Genomic DNA, 20,579 nt, shown 5'->3' with positions numbered 1-20,579 from the left:
TGTGGGAATTTTATGGATTTTTTCTCAATTTAGAGATTTGATTTCCAGCTGAAACTGGACCTTGCCTGGTCTGCATTGATGAGAAGGTGAAATGAGCTGTTCCCAAGAATGAGAGGAGGATATCTAAGCAATTGTTGAGAGAGAAAACTGAATTTTCAAGGGGAAATATTAAACATCTGCTTGTCAGTCATTCATATGTTCCAGAAATTTGCAGAAATTATTTTGTGTGAGTTTGAGGTATTTTGGAGTCCTCTCACAAATCTGATCATTGAAGCAAATTGGGATGAGGAGACTTTACCTCAAATACTTTGGGATTTTTCTGGTGGTGCAAACAGAACCCAGACACAATTAAAACCCTGTTTAATTAAAATATTTCCCTGCTGGATAAAATGACGAAAAATGATGAACATAAAACCTTCAGTCATTCAAGTCCTGTAAATCCCAGACGATAATTTTATAGCCTTTCAACTCTTCTGCTCTTAGAACAACTTAAAACGTTGGAGTGAAAAAATTGTCTAACAAGTGCTCCTGCTATAACAAGACTATTACTTCCATTGATTTTTCCAAGAGGAAAACCCCCAGCTAAAATTCCAGAAGGAGATGAATACAACTGCCTTTTAATAATATTAACTTTCTGGAAATCAATATTTTCTCTCATTTTACACCATACTTTGCTACAGCCCAGCCACTGTACAAGCCATGAGAATCGATGCAGAGCCTGTGCATCTGCAAGGACCTTCCCAAAGGCTGCTGGAAGGGACAGGGATTAGTTAAGCCTGGCCTGGAAAGTCAGAGTTTAAGTTTAATCTCAAACAATGGCAAAATGATGCTAGTGGCCCTAGATCCAGAGGGATTTTGGGACAAAAAATGTTTGGATTTGGTCCTGATGATGACAGATGTGTGAGGATGGAGAGGTCCAAATCTTCAAGCAGGGCCACCCACAGCCAGTCCCAGGTCCAGATTTGAGCATCCCCAAGGAAAACTCTCCATAATTTCCATCTGCATCCCATGCCAGTCCTCAGTCTCTTACAGGAAAACTGTTCCCTGATGTTCCTGCACTTCCCTTTGGACAATTTTCACATCCTGTTCACCTGTCAATATTTAATTGATTTAATTTGTTATTTTATTAATTTAATTAATGAGCACGCGTAGGCAGCTCAGGGACACAAATTACCAAGAGAAGCGGATGGGAAACCTGGGATAAGGATATTCCAACATCCCCTGGATGCCAGGGAATCAGGACACGTTATGGCTTTTCCAGCTGTCCTGAAGAAACTCCAAGGCCTGGGATCCTGCAATCACTGTCCCAGGTTGCTCCAAGCCCTGTCCAACCTGGCCTTGGACACTTCCAGGGATGGGGTTTCCACAACTAACTGCCCAAAATTTGGTGTCCATCTGCAATTCCACCTCCAGGGTCCATCTGGAAACTGAGTTTTGGAAAACTTCAGCTCCAGTGGGTTGTGTCCCCTTCCTCTTCTCCTTGATGGAAAAAAACCCACTTTCTGACGTGGGTTATAATGGGGGCAGAACCTACACCTGATTGTAAATACAGGTATTTATTGATGGGGCTGGGTCTAAATTATCTTTATTCCAACCCAAGCCTTTGATGACTCCAAATCCATGATTAAATGAAGTTGTATTTTATAACCAAACTTCTTTTAAAGTATTTTTATCTCCTTTCCCTCTTAGTCTGAGCTAAATCCAGCAAAGGTTTGGCCATGTTAAAATATTCCTGTGCTGAAACTTCAAGAAATCCCAGAAATGTTGTGACATTTCACTGTAGGAGCAGTAAGGAGGAAACTTTATTCTCCATGCTTCCAATTAATTATATTGATAGAAAAATTAGTCTAAAATAGGTTTACTTCACGGAAAGCTGCTTTAAAGCAGGTGAGATTGTCATGATTAGCAGACGGGGAGAACTTTTAAAATACTTTAAAAATTTTAAAGCTTAAAAACTTTAAAAATTTTAAATTTTCCTGAGGAAAGAATATTCCTGTCTTGGATATTTCTGCTTTGGTTGGAAGTCTTCTTGCCAAACAAAATTCCTGACTTTTGATCAATTCTACACTGAAGCTCTGTCACCTCCAGCAGTGAGAACAGAGACCTAAAAAGACAAGGACTGGAGAATATAAAATGAAAAATATTCCTCATTTCCAGGATAAATTATCTGCTTTTGCATAAACAGTTAATTTGGATATTGTTAGGATATTCCAAGTATTCCTTTGCTTTTTCTATATTCCTTTTTCCAATTCCTGAGCCTTTCTTCCTTAACATGGTCTTGTTGTTCAAAGGTTTTTTGGGGACAGAAGGTGGGTGTGAATAAATTAGTTAACAATAAGATTTTAAAATAATTATTAATTTTTAATAATAAGATTACTAATAACAATAAATTATAAGTTCATTAATAAGACTATTAAAATCACTTTGTTTCCCAAGTGATTTTGATGTACACACCATGAAGAAGACCCTGTTGGTGTTTTCTGCAAGAATATCTCACGCTGCTTTCAACATTGTCAGGAAAATAATCTGGGAAAAATCTGTTTAAACAGCAGTGCAAGAGCCAGAGCCAGCAACTGTCAACTCAAAAGCTTTTTTTTTTGTTATTTATGTTTTCATTTTTTGTTCATTTTCCTTAATTTTTCACCAGCATTCCTGGGGTTTTCCCTGAGTTGTCCTTACTGCGTCTTGCAAAATCACAAGGATATTCCCTTTAGGATTTCTTATTTCTCCCAGTCCCTTTAGGATTTCTCATTTATTAACCTCTCCAAAACATATCCAAGCATTTTTCCATTGCCTCCCTCCCTGTATGGATGTGCTGCAGGAGCCTCCCCAGCCTGGAGGATGTGGCACAACAAGCGAGGAAAAAACCCCAATTATGGCCTTAAATTGTACATGGGGATGTTCAGATTCATGAGGAACGAAATTTCATCCCTCAGGAGTGGCCAGGAACTGGAATGAGCTGCCCAGGGAGGTGTGGGGGTCACTGGAAGTGTTCAGGAGGTGTCTGGATGTGGCCCTTGGGGTGATGATGATGATGATGATGGTGGGGCTGGATGATCCTGGAGGGCTCTTCCCACCTTGATTCCACAGCTCTGGGATTTTGGGATGAGTGGTGCCAGGCCATGACGAGTGGAGAAGTTGGATTTCATCCAGGTGCTTGTCCGGTTTTCGGCTGTTTGAAGGGCCTGGAAAGGCCCGGGGTGGCCTTGGGGCAGCCGCGTTTCAAAGGAACAGAAGAGGCTTCAGTTCTTTTCTCGGTCTCGGTGTTTATTAATTGTTTATCTAAAAGATTTTCTCTCGGCCTGACAGAGCTCTGCTCAGCAGCCAGCCATGAGCACACTCCCTGCCCTCCGGCGTCACCTATCTTTATACCCAAAGTTACGTGTACAATATTTATCATTTTTCCCCAATACCTTTCACCCTTATTGCCCAGTGCACTTTTAGTAATGACCAATCCCAAAGTGCCACCATCACCACAGAAGATGGAGGAGAAGAAGAAGAAGAAGAAGGACAGGACACGCCCCAATTCCTCCATCTTACTTCTCTAAACCCCCCTGTACAGAAATCCTAAACCCTGTGTTTCACTCTCTAATTAACTGATCCCTTCACCATTCACCCCGGTGAAACCCTCCTGTCCTCATACAGGTGTCGTCTCCTGTGTGGGATCAAAGTCCAGCCACCAGACACTTCTGGAACATTCCAGGACTCCCGAGCCCCCCAAGGGTGCTCTCGGTGGCACCTCAGGACTGAGGTGCTGAGATCCCACAGGTGCTCAGAGCCTTTCCCCACATCTCCTGCAGGGAGCTGTGCTGGGGTTAAACTCTGCTGAAATCCCTCCAGAGCCCCAAATCCCGACCCCGCTGCTTTTAGGATTCTAGGTTCTTTTAGGATTTTAGGTTCTACAGGCAGCTGGGAGTTCAGGACAGCCTGGCTAGGATGGGAATGCTCCCTGTGGCTGAATTTTTGGTGCCTGTGGAGACACAAAAACACCCACAAAGTGAACTTCTCCCTCCGCCCAGCTCCAAAAGACACCGCTCCCCAAACGAACGATTAATGCCTGAAAAAAGCCTGAAAAATGGCTCTCCCTTTGACCTTTCTAAGGTTTGTCATTTAGTTGACATACCCATTACCTCCAAAATCAAATGTGTTTGTCTAAACATTATTCTGATGTTTGCTTTGGGCCCCAAAGGTCAGACAGCTGACCACTAACTCGCTGACAGTGATCAATTCTGGCTGAAATCCTGTCACTGGGGCTGTTTATTCCACGATCCATCTCTGCTTTGCCAGCCTCCCCCGCCACTTTCTGCTGTTGAGGCGCTTTTAAAGCTAACAATAATCCAATTTGGGATTGATCAATGGCAGCGTGTGGTCAGTAAGCAAAATGACAAAGTCTGCGTGCGGCCGCTGACCACAGGCTGGGGGTGTTTCACATGATTGCAAATTAAATGTATGGAAATCCTAATCCTGCTCTTCAGCCAGGATTGCAAACTGAATGCATGGAAAGGGTTCTCAGTCCTCCTTTTCCAGCCAGGATTGCAAACTGAATGCATGGAAAGGGTTCCCAGTCCTGCTCTTCAGCCAGGATTGCAAACTGAATGCATGGAAAGGGTTCCCAATCCTGCTTTTCCAGCCAGGATTGCAAACTGAATGCATGGAAAGGGTTCCCAGTCCTGCTTTTCCAGCCAGGATTGCAAACTGAATGCATGGAAAGGGTTCCTAATCCTGCTCTTCAGCCAGGATTGCAAACTGAATGCATGGAAAGGGTTCCCAGTCCTGCTTTTCCAGCCAGGATTGCAAACTGAATGCATGGAAAGGGTTCCAGTCCTGCTCTTCAGCCAGGATTGCAAACTGAATACATGGAAAGGGTTCCCATCCTCCTTTCCAGCCAGGATTGCAAACTGAATGCATGGAAAGGTGTCTTTTTCCAGCCAATTCACGTGCATGGGTTCTCACGCCAGCCAGGATTGCAAATTAATGTATGGAAAGGGTCTCAGCTGCTTCTACAGGATTCCTTGCATGGAAACTTCTCATGCTCTTCAGCAGGATTGCAAACTGAATGCATGGAAAGGTTTTCCTGCTCTTCGTCAGATTGCAAACAAATTGGAAGGCCAGTCTTTTCAGCCAGGATTGCGAATCATTAAAGGTTTCATGGATAACTGAATGTGTTCCAAATCCTGCTTCTCCAGCCAGGATTCCAAACTGAATGCATGGAAAGGGTTCCCAGCCCTTCCCTTTCAGCCAGGAGGAGCTGGTGGGAGCCAGGATTTGTGTGCTCAGGACTGACACTTCTCCTGTGAGGAATATCTGGTCCTCAGGTGCTTGGTGTGAGGTAAAAACTTTTCATTAAAAAATTAAAGAAGATGGAGGTTCCTGGTTGGATGATTTGTTTCAAAAATGGAGTTTTGCACCTTGGCTAAGGCAACTTTGCAAGATAGGTCTTTATGTACTAGGTGTTCTAATACTGATATTTATAGTGGTACCTTGTATACTTTGTTGTGTTCGGCGAATGATGAACAAAACAGTGTGAGGTAAAAACTTTTCACAAAGGGGTTTTGCTGGAGTGCTTTTCCCAGTAAATCCTGCTGGGAATTCAGCCTTGATGTTGGGAAAAGTTTGTGGTAATTACTGGGAGTAACTCAGGAGATAAAACACCACTCACCTACACTGAGCTCAGAGTGTACTTTTATCCAGAGTAGCAAGAGGAGAGAGGGAAAGTTTCTAATTCTCTGGGTTTATAGGGGTTTTATTTAATGGGGAGGAAAATGGAATATCATGGGGTTGTTCCCTTCTTTTCAGTCAGGTAATGCAGAGTAAGGGCAGAACAGGGAGAGGGAACGATTTAGGAACAACTTTCTGTGCGTGCATGGAGAATATATGGCCCAAATCACTGCCAAATATTCTGGTACCATTTGGCACTGGCACAGATTGCACAGGGACGACTTAAAGAGCTTAAAGATGACCCTAAAAATCATCCAGTGCCATGGCAGGGACACGTCCCACTGTGCCAGGCTGCTCCCAGCCCCAGGGTCCAGCCTGGCCTTGGGCACTGCCAGGGATCCAGGGATGGAATTCCATCCCAGCCCTGCCCTCCCTGACAAGGAACAATTCCTCATTCCCAAGATCCCATTAAATCCTACTTTGAAGCCATTCCTGGGTGCTGTCCCTCCATCCTTGTCCCCAGTCCCACTCCAGCTCTCCTGGAGCCCCTTCAGGCCCTGCCAGGGGCTCTGAGCTCTCCCTGCAGCTTCTCCTCTCCAGGGTGGACAATCTCAGCTCTGTCAGTCTTCCCATCAAGGGTTTTAGTAAAGCCTTTTAATCTAAAGGTGGTAGTGAGATCCTTTCAAAACACTGGAGCATGAAAAAGAGGAGAGGAATGAAGTGCAGTGAAATCAGGGTTGGTTTTAGGGCAAGGTTCTTGCCCAGAGGGTGCTGGCACTGCCCAGGGAATGGGCACGGCCCCGAGGCTGCCACAGCTCCAGGAGCTGCCAGGGATGCCCAGGCTGGGCTTGGTGGGCCCTGGGCAGGGCAGGGCTGGCACTGGTGATCGTGTGGGTCTCTTCCAGCTCAGAACATTCCATGATTCCACGTGACGAGATCCATTCCATGTGATGAGATCCTGCTCCGGGCCTTGGCTGCAGTTTCCACCCTGAGGAGTTGTGGAGCCAGGTCCGTGGAGTGTCCCCTCCTTGTGACAATAATGTGGGAGAGCTTCCCTCCCTGCAGCTCCCCAGGGATCCTGGGAAGGGACTGAACTCTTGGACGTGTCCTGGAGCCTCTGTTCCAAAGGACAGGGCACCATCAGTGGCAGGGGATGGTGCCTCTGTAATCCTTTTTCTGGATTTTGGTGTGTGGCCACATGTGCCACAGAGGTCGGTGACGCTCTCAGCAGCCTGGGGACATGGTGACACCAACCTTTTGTTGTCAGACTGGGAGATTTTAGATATCTTCTGTGGGATCTCAGCACCTCAGTCCTGAGGTGCCGAGCCACCGAGAGCACCCTTGGGGGGCTCGGGAGTCCTGGAATGTTCCAGAAGTGTCTGGTGGCTGGACTTTGATCCCACACAGGAGACGACACCTGTATGAGGACAGGAGGGTTTCACCGGGGTGAATGGTGAAGGGATCAGTTAATTAGAGAGTGAAACACAGGGTTTAGGATTTCTGTACAGGGGGGTTTAGAGAAGTAAGATGGAGGAATTGGGGCGTGTCCTGTCCTTCTTCTTCTTCTTCTTCTCCTCCATCTTCTGTGGTGATGGTGGCACTTTGGGATTGGTCATTACTGAAAGTGCACTGGGCAATAAGAATAAATGGTATTGGGGAAAAATGATAAATATTGTACACGTAACTTTGGGTATAAAGATAGGTGACCGCCCGGAGGGCAGCACAGTGTGCTCATGGCTGGCTGCTGAGCAGAGCTCTGTCGGGCTGAAAGAAAATCTTTTAGATAAACAATTAATAAACATAAAAACCGAAAGAAGAACTGAAGCCTCTTCTCGTCCTTTGAAACGCGGGCTGCCCCAAGGCCACCCTGGGCCTTTCCAGGCCCTTCAAACCGCCGAAAACCAGACAATCTTCCACCTTACCATGGATGATTTTGGTGGGATGTTTTCTGCAGGATGCTGGGAACTCCTCCTGAGAACGGCACCAAATTTCCCCAGGGTTTTATGGACCTTGACTCATTCCTTTCTTCTGAAATTGCCTTTTTATTGTGCCTTTTAATCCTGTAAAATTTATGAGGCAGACTTGAGCCTCAGAGCTGCAGCCAAGCTGAGGGACAGAGTTCCAGGTCTGGAAGATTTCCTCTTCTGCTGTTGTTTCTCCATCCTCCTTTGTCCTGGTGAGGAGCAAAGGGAAAAGTGCCCTTCCAACAGGCACTTCCAGCAAATCCTTGGCATCATCTTCTAAATCTCTTGCGTTCCATTGTTCTTTTTGCTTCACTCATCCTTCCTCCCTGCCCTGATTCCCTTGAAGGAACCTCTCCATGCCATTTCATTTGACAGGAGGGAGAATCATTTTGATAGGATAAAACAGAATTTATTTCGCATTTGAGCTGCCTGCTAAGATTCCAACAGCAGAGTGTGCTGGAAAACAAACCAGCTGGAGATCATTAGGATTGAGTACGGATATGTAACTTTGAAATTTAGGGATGTGAGTTGTACTTGTGAATTGTGGTGCTCCAAGCCTCACCCAGCCTGGCCTCGGACACTTCCAGGGATGGGGCAGCCACAGGTTCCCTGGAAAATCTGTGCTGGGGCCTCCCCATCCTCACAGGGGAGAATTTCTTCCTAAATTTGAACCTAAATTTCCCCTATTTCAGTTTGAACATGTATTTGAACCCAAAATAACATCGAACATTGATGTACAAGATCTGCTGCTGGCCTGAATTTCTTTTGTTCCTCATTTCTGAGCTGAGTTCTCCGATTGGCAAATCCAGATAATGCTGCAGCAGAGAAGATTTGGATTCATCTCAGCTGTGCCCGGATCATATTTCCCTGCATTCCTCCAAACAGACATTGGTTTGTTGTTAAAATAATAACACATCTCAGCAATATAATCTGCCTTTGATAGCTCGTTCAATAGATTTGTAGAATGTAATTAAAGCATATCACTACAGTGACAGCAAATTGATGACCTTTTAATTATTTCAGGAGAGCTGAGTGCACAGTCCTTTCTCACCTACCTGGAGAAAACAGGGAATGCTTTGTGAGGGAATTACGCATTGAAATGTGGAAAATTCCTTTTGTTTTTCACTTTGTTTTGAACAGGGTTATCCAGACAGGGTTTGAAGGGATGCCCACTCTGTCCCAGGATTTTCTTAGGAAGTTTGTGCAGCTGAATCCTCCAAATCCTGCAATCCATGGCAGATGAGGAAAACCCCAGGTAAAGTGGATGCCCAGGAGGATCAGCCCAAAACTCCAAACCCAAAGCAATGAAGGATTTGTTGGGCATTTGGTCGTTGTCACCGGTGTGAAAAACGAGGAAACAATTCCCATTAATTCCGACTGTTCCCACTCAAGCTGCTCTGCACAGCTGATTCCCAAAACCCTCAGGAAGCCAGGGAGCTCTTATTAATGTGGGAATTACAGGAAGAGGAACAGAATTCCAACACTTTGGGGAACACCATTCCCTGAAACAAAACTCCTTCGGAAGGCTTTGCCCCAACAACCAAGTGCAGAGTGGGGGTTGAACAAAGCTGAATAATGTGGGAGATGCTGATTTTTTTTTTTTTCTCCCCCTTAATGAAATTAAAGCCGGCCAGTTAATCTTTAGCAGGATTTTTAGTCATTAATCCCAGAAGGAAGCAGGGCTGCTTTATAACAAAGCACCTCAAGTAAGTGATCTTGATTTATTGTCGTGCACGGGGAACACACACTGGGGCTCAAGGAGCTTTTTATAATTGAAACAAGCTTATGATTCTCTGTCAAATAGTTCATTTTGGGCTTGTTCTTGCTGAGTTTTTCCCTTTTTCCCCCCTTTCCCCTGGCCATTTCCAGCAGTTTGAGTGTTTCCACTGCTCCATCCATGTCAAAGACTTCCATTAAGGGGCTTCCTTTATGATGAGAGAGACTTTCAGCTTTCTTTTAAGTGCTGGGAAAGGGGCAAGAGGGCTGAAGTGAAGGATGATCCCCAGGCACTTTTCCACATCCAAACCCCAGGATTAGAGCAGATCCAGAGACCAAAAAATTCCAGGGCTTCCCATAGAACTGGAAAGGAAAATGTGCCACTATTGCTGGGTGGAAAAGCATGGATGAAGCCATTCCAGACCTCCAACCCAGACGTTTTTAAGAGGAACAACCCAGTTTCAGACCATTTCAGACCAGTTATCTAACCCCCAAAGTTCTGTTGTGAGTTACACCATCCTTTTGGCCAATGCAAAATGGCTCCACGAGGAAAAAACATTCCCTCCTTTGTTCCAGAACCTTGGCATTTCTTTTTCCACCACAGCTCCTTGCCCAAACCAGAGGGTCTCAACTTCAAACGTGGCCAGCTGTGCCCTCTGGAGCTGCCACAATTCCTAACAGATGCTGGAATGTCCCTGCACTGCACTGTTGGGATTGAGGCTGTGTGTGAGTCACATTCCATCAGGACTTGGGATCAGCCCAGCTGCAAAAACTCAGTGACAACACCAAAATCCACAGGTCCTGCCACACTTCCAGTGGGATGCCCTCACCTGAGCATCCCCAAAACGCAAAAAAAAAATGACATTTAATCATCAGAACATTTTTCCCCACCTCAATTCCCTTGCTTTTATTAATGCTTTTTGACCAGAGCTTTTGTGGTTTAATTTCCTGTAGCTATCAAGTGACAGTGAATCAAGCAAAGACCTTAACCTTGGCTCCCTTTTGCATTTAGAGCTGTCTGGGTCTGACAGTTTTAAACTGGTGCTAATCCCCCTCCCTTTTTTTCCCCTTCCTCACTCTGTGTCTGCTCTTTCTTGCAGAATATCAACCTGCACCCCCTGAGCTGTGCTGATGGACTGGGATTATTCTGAGCACCAAGGAAAACAAGATTTTAACTACAGCCAAGAAAGATTTGCTTTGTCCAAGTGCTCTGGGAATGTTCTGGGCAAAAACTCCTCCCTGCCTGGAGCAGTGAGTGCCTTGTGTGAGGTGGAGGATGCACAACACAGTTTTCCCCTTTCCTTTCCTTTCCTTTCCTTTCCTTTCCTTTCCTTTCCTTTCCTTTCCTTTCCTTTCCTTTCCTTTCCTTTTTCCTTTCCTTTTTCCTTTCCTTTCTTCCTTTCCTTCCTTTCCTTTCCTTTTTTTCCTTTTTCCTTTTTTCCCTTTCCTTTCTTTCCTTTCCTTTTTCCTTTCCTTTCCTTTCCTTTCCTTTCCTTTTTCCTTTCCTTTCCTTTCCTTTCCTTTCCTTTCCTTTTCTTTTCCTTTCTTTTCTTTCCTTTTCCTTTCCTTTTCCTTTCCTTTTTTCCTCTCCTTTTTCCTTTCCTTTTCCTTCCTTCCTTTCTTCCTTTCCTCTTCCTTTCCTTTCTTTCCTTCCTTTCCTTTCCTTTCCTTTCCTTTCCTTCTCCTTCCTTCCTTTCCTTCCTTTCCTTTCCTTTCCTTCCTTTCCTTTCCTTTCCTTCCTTCCCTTTCCTTTCTTCCTTTCCTTTCTTCCTTTCCTTCCTTTCCTTTCCTTCCTTCCTTTCCTTTCCTTCCTTTCCTTCCTTCCCTTCCCTTCCTTCCCTTTCCTTCCTTTCCTTTCCTTTCCTTTCCCTTCCTTTCCTTTCCTTTCCTTCTTTCCTTTCCTTTCCTTCCTTTCCTTTCCTACCTTTCCTCTTCCCTTTCCTTTCCTTTCCTTTCCTATCCTTTCCTATCCTTTCCTTTCTTCCTTCCCTTCCAAACCTTCCCAACCTTCCCAAACTTCCTTCTCCAACTTCCTTCCTTCCCTTCCAAACCTTCCTTCCTCCTTCCAAACCTTTTCCTTCCCTTCCTTCCCTTCCTTCCTCCCTTCCTCTTCCCTTCCCTTCCCTCCTTCCTTCCTTCCTTCCTTCCCTTCCTTCCCTTCCCTTCCTTCCCTTCTTCTTCCCTTCCCTTCCTTCTTCCTTCCTCTTCCCTTCCCTTCCTTCCCTCTTCTCCTCTTCCTCCCTCCCTTCCTTCCTTCCTTCCCTTCTTCCCTTCTTCCCTTCCCTTCCTTCCCTTCCCTTCCAAACCTTCCAACTTCCCAACTTCCTTCCCTTCCTTCCCTTCTTCCCTTCCCTTCCTTCCTTCCTTCCTTCCTTCCTTCCTCCTTCCTTCCTTCTTCCCTTCCTTCCTCCTTCCTCTCCTTCCCTTCCTTCTTCCTTCCTTCTTCCTCCTTCCAAACTTCCAAACTTCCCAAACTTCCCAACTTCCCAACCTTCCAACTTCCTTCCTTCCAACTTCCCACTTCCAAACCTTCCAACCTTCCCAAACTTCCAACCTCCAAACCTTCCTTCCCAAACTTCCTTCCTTCCCAACTTCCTTCCCAACTTCCCTTCCCAAACCTTCCTTCCTCCCCTCCCTTCCTTCCCTTCCTTCCTCCCCTCCCTTCCCTCCCTTCCTTCCTTCCCTTCCTTCCCTTCCTTCCCTTCCTTCCTTCCTTCCCTTCCTTCTTCCCTCCTTCCCTTCCCTTCCCTTCCCTTCCCTTCCTTCCTTCCCTTCCTTCCCTTCCTTCCCTTCCTTCCTCCCTTCCTTCCCTTCCTTCCTCCCTTCCAAACCTTCCCAAACTTCCAACTCCTTCCCTTCCAAACTTCCCTTCCTTCCAACCTTCCCTTCCCTTCCAACCTTCCTTCCCAAACCTTCCCTTCCAAACCTTCCTTCCTTCCAACCTTCCCTTCCCAACTTCCAAACCTTCCAAACTTCCAAACTTCCCAAACTTCCAACCTTCCCTTTCCCTTCCCTTTCCCTTTTTTTTTCAGCCTGTTGACTTCAGTTTGTGGAGCCTGCAAACTCTTTTCATGCTCAGCTTCTACAGCCATTTGAATTTTTATGTCTTTTACCTGTAAACATGTGGAGTTTTTTAAATAAAATATTTCAAAAAGGGATTTGAGGAGTTTTTTTGGGTGATGATGTTAGGATTGAAGGATCCTGAATGTCTCCTCCAACCTTGTTGATTCTGCTTTCCTAAAGGACGTGATTCCCTTCACGATATTTTCTATCTCTGCTCCTCTTCACTGCTCTCACTCCCATTTTCACCTTGCTGAATTCTGTTTCAATTCTGTTATTTCGGCCTCATCCCGCTGGAATTTTGATGTCAAAATTAGGAATTCTCTGGAGCCCAGGGTGCTCAGACTGAGATTTTGAGGAGATTTTGGGGAAATGCCCATCCCTGCCCTGGTGTGGTAGGGGGCTGTGGTGGGGGCGATGCTCTCCGAGTTCCCTGGCTGCATTCTGCCTTCCCAAAGGATTCCAGCTCCCTTTTCCCACCTGCACTTCTTCCAGCGGCCTTTTGGTGTCATTCTGTCATTAACACAGAGAGCCAAGAGCTGGGAAATGCTTCTCTCTCCTTCCCAGGGCAAGGCAGAGGCTGCAGCAGAAAATTCCTGCTGGGAAGGCACCGAGGTGAGGAAAGGATGGAGCTCAACCTCCCCACCCGGCCCAGATCCTACTAAAATCCCAAAAAAAAGGTGTGTCCATCCCTCCCAGGCAGGGAGTTTGTGAGTTTAGTGATGCTCAGCCAGAAATGGGATTTGCTGAAAGGTTCAGGATACCCAGAGCTGGCCCTGCCTCGGATCTGCCCGGGTCCTGGAGGACAAACCAGGGATGCTGAGGGCACTGGGAATGTTCAGCTGGAACAGAGGGGATAAAAAGTCCAGGAATTCAACATCCTGCTGGGAAATAGGATGTTGAATAGAAATAGAACCTGGAAATAGAACCTGGAACTGAGGGCTAAGAGGTGACAGCACATGGAATTGTCTCCGTTCCCAGGTCCCTGGAAAGCTCAGGATGCTCCTTTGTCCCATGGGGAGAAGATTCCCAGGAGAAGGCTGAGGACACAGGAAATAAAAATGTGGTGGGGCTGTGCCACCAACAGATTTTTTTTGTCGTTTTTTATTCATCAGGGAGACGAAAAATGAGCCGATAGGAAATTTTCATAGCAATTTTCATAGCAATTAAATAATTTTTTTAAAGAGGCAAATTTACCATTTGCTTTTATCCAAGAGAAAATATTCCAGCACTCATAATTATGTGTGCATGGGGGAATGGTGCAGATTTTTGCAGGATTTTTCCTCCTGGATTGAAGGACTTTTTTTGAGCTTTAAGTGGTTTAAACAAATAAAATTCACATGGGGAATGTGCTGGAGCAGGTGGGTCATGCTTCCATGGACAAATCCAACCAGGATCTGCTGAGGAATTGCACAACACCTGGAATGAGAAATATCCAATGGCTCTTCCAGGGCCTACAAAATGAGGAGGCACTTGAGAAACGCTTGGGAATTATTTGAGAATGAAAGGAATCCTTCCTTTTCCATGGATTCCTCCTGCAGTTTTTCCTCTTCCTGAAACCTGCTCTGCCAGCAAAGCCTTGCATTTGTGGTAAAGCATAAAAAAGTGCCTTTTTTCCCTTTAATGAGCTTTCATCAAAACATAATTTTGCTTCCTGTGAGCACAAACAGTTATTTATGACCACTGGAAAGGCTCTGCTTGACTGCTTGTATTAAATAACTCCAGGAAGGGCTTCATTTTCCTCCAGGCTTTCATTAAACGCTTCTAGAAAATTTGGAAGAATTAGAAAAATTATTCCTTTCTTCCTCCTCTTCCCTTTGGGAATAAATCTGTCTCTAGGAATAGGAAGGAAATGGATACAGTTGGATACCAGATACCACATTCTGCAACAGATCAGAATAAGATTGCTAAGGAAATAAAATGGGAAAAAAAAAATCTTTAAAGAACTTGGAGAGATTTGCATTTTTGCTGCCTTTGTTTCCTAACCTTGTTGGATGATATCCTCCTTTTCTTGAAACTCAACATGGTGCAAAATCCTTAATTATGAGAATTTTTTTAGAAAAAAATATTTATGATGATCTGCTGAATCATCCAGTGTTAGAATCTGAAATGCAGGAGACTTTCAGAACTTTAGACCTGGAAGCCAAAGCTTAGAATTAAACCCAGGATTGGATCTGAGACCTTGGAAAAAGCTCCCAAACTGAGGAGCTGGAAGTGAGAATGTGGATTTATAGTTTAAAGCAGACACAGGTTAAGCTAAGTAAAGGAAAGTTTAAAATTTTAGAGTTTGAGATATAAAAAAATAAAAGTAGTTAAAAAGTAAACAAGGAGTTTAGAATGCAGCACTGTAGGTTTGTGTGTCAGAACATAATTAACTAAAAAATCTTACACTATGGCATGAATCCATAAGACCAGATATTGAGGGATTTAGTCAAAAATATAAATACCCATTAGCAGTGTTTTATTAGTCAATAAATCCTTGAAAAATCTTGTAACTGAGGGTCTTGTGACCTTTTAAACCATATAGTGAAAATGTGAACCAAACTCACCCTTCCTGTAAAAAGACAAAACCCTTCATGTAAAAGATTTCAAAAAAATTCACATCACCTAAAACCACTCAGAAATCCCATCCCAAATTCCTCACAATCCAGGGAGAATTTTCCAGTTAATGGGAAAGCTTTGTGCTGGAATTTGCTCTGCAATTCCCAGGATGCAGAGGGACAAAAATGCTGATCCTGATGCATTTCTTGACTCAGGCACCAGGAGTTCTCAACCTGCTCCAGAACAGAGAATCACGGAATGGGTTGGGTTAAATCCCAGCCAGTGCCACCCCTGCCATGGCAGGGACACCTCCCACTGTCCCCAGTGTCCTGGGGCAGCCCAGCCTGGCCTTGGGCACTGCCAGGGATGCAGGGATGGAATTCCATGCCAGCCCTGCCCACCCTGCCAGGGAACAATTCCTCATTGCCAGGATCCCACCCAGCCCTGCCCTCTGGCACTGGGACCATTCCCAGCTGGGTTTGCACAGGGATCCCCTGCCAGGGAGGTCTGGAAGGAACCTGGACACAGGGAGTGAGTCCTGAGGGGATGGAACTCAAATCACAGGGGGAAGGCAGAGGGAATCAGAGAGAAGGATTAACAAAATCTGGATTTGGGTTGGGAGGGAATTTAAAGTTCATCCCATCCCACCCCTGCCATGGCAGGGACACCTCCCACTGTCCCCAGTGTCCAGCCTGGCCTTGGGCACTGCCAGGGATGCAGGGGCAGCCCCAGCTGCTCTGGAACAACCCCCAGATGAGGGATTCATCCCCTTTTCCATGCCCAATTTCCCCAGTAATTTAGGGCAACAAGGAGTTTCTTGTTGACTTCCACAGGGTTCACAGCACCCTCAGCTGTCACCCTGTTCTTCTGAGTTCTTCTAAGCTTTCTGATGTTTACATTCTTGCAAACAACTTTCTTATACAACTTTATGTAAATAATTATTGTTTCGCATGATTCTCTGGAGGAGGAGAAATTTGATGGGCTGTTGGTTGGTCCAGTGTCATTGGAGAAGTGGCACAGTCATCCTCCAATCCACTGTTGCTTAAAAAAAATCTGTAAATGTTAAATTCAAAATTACATTTTCTCTCTCGTTACCTTGGAGATTCCAGTGTCTGTGTCATTTTATTTTGTGTCCTAGAATGACATTCAGCAACCTCAGCTGGCGCCTTCACCCCCACCAAGGAACAGGGGACACGGCCTGGGGAGTCTTCTCCCTGTCCATCCCAGTCCTGCCAAAATTCCTGACCTTTGCTGAGGAATTTGCCCATGGAAAGGGAGCTCAGGCCTTGGCAGGGGCTGCCCAGGGAGCTTTGCAGTGCCCATCCCTGCAGGTGTGCCCTGGAGGTGGCACTGAGTGCTCTGGGCTGGGCACAAGGTGGGCACAGCTGGCACTGCATGGGCTTGAAATTCTTTCTCAACTTCAAACTCTTTTCCAACCTCAAACTCTTTCCAAACCTCTTTTCCAACCTCCTTCCAACCTCATGGCTCCATGGGCTTGAAACCCTTTTCCTACCTCAATGAATCTGTGTTTCTATAAAATATTTTGGATTTTTTTTTTTTTTTAAATTTTATTTGAGGTCTTTCCTCCCACCCCTTCAGCCCCTTCAATGCCCATCAGGTGCCAACAAGTGGTTCTTGTTCTGCTAGAACATCATTTTTGTTTCTTTCCCAGCCTGATTTTCAGTGATTTTCCAGCCTGATTTTGGAGTTCTCTCAGCTGCAGGAAGAATAAAACCTGGGGCTTTTTAATCCTGTACCAAGGTGCTGGCCCATTTCCATCAACCCAATTCTCCACAGAGACACGAGGCAGAAACCTTTTTTCCCAACCAATTCTCCTCTTAAACTTTGGTTTGAGGTTTCGCGCTGAGGTTTGGAGCCAGTCACATTTTGCCAACAGGTTACTCAGTCTCTGCAGAGTTCCACCACCTATTTAAGGTAGAAATATCCCAGCTAGTACATAATGCATGGGGCCTGCATGCTCCAAACCACAAGTGGCTCAAAAAAGCCCGAGCGGTGAATCCTGCTGGGAAAGTTCAAAATAATGAAAGAACAGCCACTTCTTGCTGCCTGTGACAGCTCTATTTGTGAGGCCAAGCCACCCGGGGAATATAAAACTAAAATATAGTTAATGAGAGCTTTCAATCAGTGCTGGGTACTCAGAGGTTGTGGCAGTGCCTTCTGCTGGGATTGCAGGGCTGTTGAGCCAGAGGAAAAAATGTGGTGCCTCTTCAGAAAGGAGAGCAGGTATTTTCTATTCTTTTTGTTGTTGTTTTATATATCTTTGTATATGTTTATTTTTATAACTCAAGAGGTTCTTATTCTGCCAGGAAATCTCTTTCACAGAATCAGCTGGGTTGGAAAAGCCCTGCCAGACTCATTAAATCAGGCTGAAAAAGAAATTAAAATCCCACTATGGCAGAACAAACCTGTTTGTTCTGCACACGATTGGCATTGAAGGGGCTGAAGGGCTGGAGGAAAGTCCTCAAAATCAAGAAATGAACACATCCAAAATATTTTATGGAATCACAGATTCATTGAGGTTGGAAAAGAGTTTCAAGGCCAGGGAGTCTTGAGGTTGGAAAAGAGGTTTGGAAAGAGTTTGAGGTTGGAAAAGAATTTCAAGCCCATGCAGTGCCAGCTGTGCCCCTTGGGCACCTTGTGCCCAGCCCAGAGCACTCAGTGCCACCTCCAGGGCACACCTGCAGGGATGGGCACTGCAAAGCTCCCTGGGCAGCCCCTGCCAAGGCCTGAGCTCCCTTTCCATGGGCAAATTGCTGCTGCTGTCCCAGCTGGGCCTGCCCTGGCCCAGCCTGAGGCCGCTCCCTCTGCTCCTGTCCCTGTTCCCTGCGAGCAGAGCCCGACCCCCCCGGCTGTGCCCTCCTGGCAGGGCCTTGTGCAGAGCCACGAGGGCCCCTGAGCCTCCTTTGCTCCAGCCCCAGCCCCTTCCAGCCCCTCAGGGATTCTGCAGCCCCTTCCAGCCCCTCAGGGATTCTGCAGCCCCTTCCCAGCTCCCTCAGGGATTCTCCAGCCCTTCCAGCTCCTCAGGGATTCTCCAGCTCCTTCCCAGCTCCTCAGGGATTCTGCAGCCCCTTCCAGCTCCTCAGGGATTCTGCAGCCCCTTCCCAGCTCCTCAGGGATTCTCCCGCCCCTTCCAGCTCCCTCAGGGATTCTCCAGCCCCTTCCAGCTCCCTCAGAGATTCTGCAGCCCCTTCCACTCCTCAGGGATTCTGCAGCCCCTTCCAGCTCCCTCAGGGATTCTGCAGCCCCTACCAGCTCCCTCAGGGATTCTGCAGCCCCTTCCCAGCTCCTCAGGGATTCTGCAGCCCCTTCCAGCCCCTCAGGGAATTCTGCAGCCCTTCCAGCTCTCAGATTCTGCGCCTCCCAGCTCCATTCCCTGCCCTGGACACGCTCCAGCCCCTCCAGGGCTCTCCTGCAGGAGCAGAACTGGGCCCAGCCCTCGAGGGACAATCCCTGCCCTGCTCCTGCTGCACACAAAATTCCTTATCTTTGTCCTCCTTTCCACCTGGGATCATGTCCAGAATTGTTCAGACATGAATGAACCCACTGCCATCCCTTAAAACAGATAACCCAGAAAAGGTTATTTCACATTTCCAGGGTTGTTTCCCCAAAAGCTCTGGAGTTTGCAGGATGAGGCCACAAAGCAGCAGGAAAACCTGGTGCTAATGGGAACGGATGGATTTTTCCACGCTCCTCAAGAAGAACAAAAGCAGCTGCTACTTTTGTGTGGAATGGTCTCTGTGATTGGCCTGGGCCTGCTCTGGGCTCCTCTCCTGCTCTAATGGGGGCTCAGCAAACATTCCCTGGATCCCCCCGGGGAGCAGTTCCCAGCCCCTCGCAATTTGAGTGATCTTTAGGTTTCTTCCACGGGGTTCAGAACCAGCCAAAGTGCTCAGAGTCAGCTCTCATCTCCCCCCAGTAAATAAGGCTGGAATTTAAAAAAGCCCATTAGCAATCAATCCAGCTGGGAGATTTAATTTCCAGCACACGCTTGTTTGGTTTGATTGTTCCATAGCCCAAGAGTTCCCAGGGATTATTCCCTTATTTTTCCATTTGCAGCATTTTTTTTTTTTTGGGTGTGACCTGCCCCTCTCTGCTCTAATCCACCTCCTTGGAGTCACTGGTTTTACTGGGACAAATGGGATGAAGTGTACAATGCCAAGGGAAGGATAAAAAAGGAATTTCCCTTGGGATGGGGAATATTCCCAGGGCCAATCCTCTGCTCTGAGCTTTCCACCTAGGGAAGAAAAGCAGGAGCTGCTCCAAACCATTCCAGGATGCTCCAATCTCCCTCAAAGCTGCTCCTCAGGATAAAATCCAGCTGCTCCATGCAGTGGTTTTATAATAAATTGTATTTTCTGTACCTTTATAGCCCAAACACTCTTGGGGTGGATGCTGAAATTCCTCATCCTGGTCATTTCCTATGGGGAGAAAAACATCTTGGCTTAAAACAACAGAAATAATCAGAATTAAAACAAAATAAAACAAAACAAAAAAACCCAAAATAAAATATTTTAGGATATAATAGTGAAGCTGTTGGTGGTTTTGCTTTCTAAATTTAGAAATGGAATTACCTGATAACTGTGGGGAATCTTTACATTTTGCCATGAGAAATTGGTTTTGCTGTGGTGAGACTAAACAGCAGAAATAAGATCAAGATCATCCTTATTAAAAGTTAAAGATCAGTTAAGAATCAGCTTTAATGTGATGAGAAATTGGTTTTGCCGTGGTGAGACTAAACAGCAGAATTAAGATCAAGATCATCTTTATTTAAAGATCAGTTAAGAATCAGCTTTAACTCAAGAGTTAAAGTTGGTTTATTTCCTCCCCAGAAATATCCAAAATTGCTTGTTCTGTGTTTCCTGTTAAGCAAAACCTGTTTCACCCAAAAAAAAAATGGAATATTGGTGGTCTCACTGAGATTTATGAACAGGATTTGGCTTTTATGTCCAGCAAAAAATGTGAAAACAAAGATTTGAGGTTTAAAAACGAAAGCAGAAAGTCACTAAAATGTAGAATGAAAATTTATTTTGAATTCTGGGATGGAATATTGTGAAAACCAAACAAAATCACCCAAAAGAAAATACAATTTATATAAAGCCTCTCTGTAAATTCAGATACTCAAAAACAAATATTCTAAAAAGAAATTAATAACCAAATCAAAATATGAATGAATATTCTTGCTGCACACTGACACTGCTATAAGTAGAAGGATATTGATGCAATAAATCAAATATTTCTAGAAGAAATTATCTATCAGTCAACACAATTATAAAAGAAAATCATGTCCAGACCACAGAAATTTTATCTTGTTAATTTAAAAATCCGGCTCAAACCGTGGCTGTGCTCTGGTTTAAACTGAATCTAGGTTTTCATGAGTTATTAATTAGTCATTATTTAATTAAGACATACATTTAGCAGGCAGGTAGGCAGAATTCCATCAGAAATTATCCTTAAATACCCAAAAATTCAAGCTGCAGCCCACAGTGTGAATGGAGGTGAGGATGGATTTAAAGGGAGTTTTTGTTGGATTAAAGGCGAAGGAATGTTTTAGTTGTGGCTTAAAGTGAGTATTAATTGCTCATCAAATATCAAAAATTCAAATAAAATCAAATTTTATCT

The sequence above is a fragment of the Zonotrichia leucophrys genome, chromosome 1, assembly GCF_028769735.1.
Source record: "Zonotrichia leucophrys gambelii isolate GWCS_2022_RI chromosome 1, RI_Zleu_2.0, whole genome shotgun sequence".
In the NCBI taxonomy this organism is placed as follows: domain Eukaryota; kingdom Metazoa; phylum Chordata; class Aves; order Passeriformes; family Passerellidae; genus Zonotrichia; species Zonotrichia leucophrys.
The sequence above is the reverse complement of the archived record's forward strand: the minus strand, read 5'-3'. Positions refer to the sequence as shown.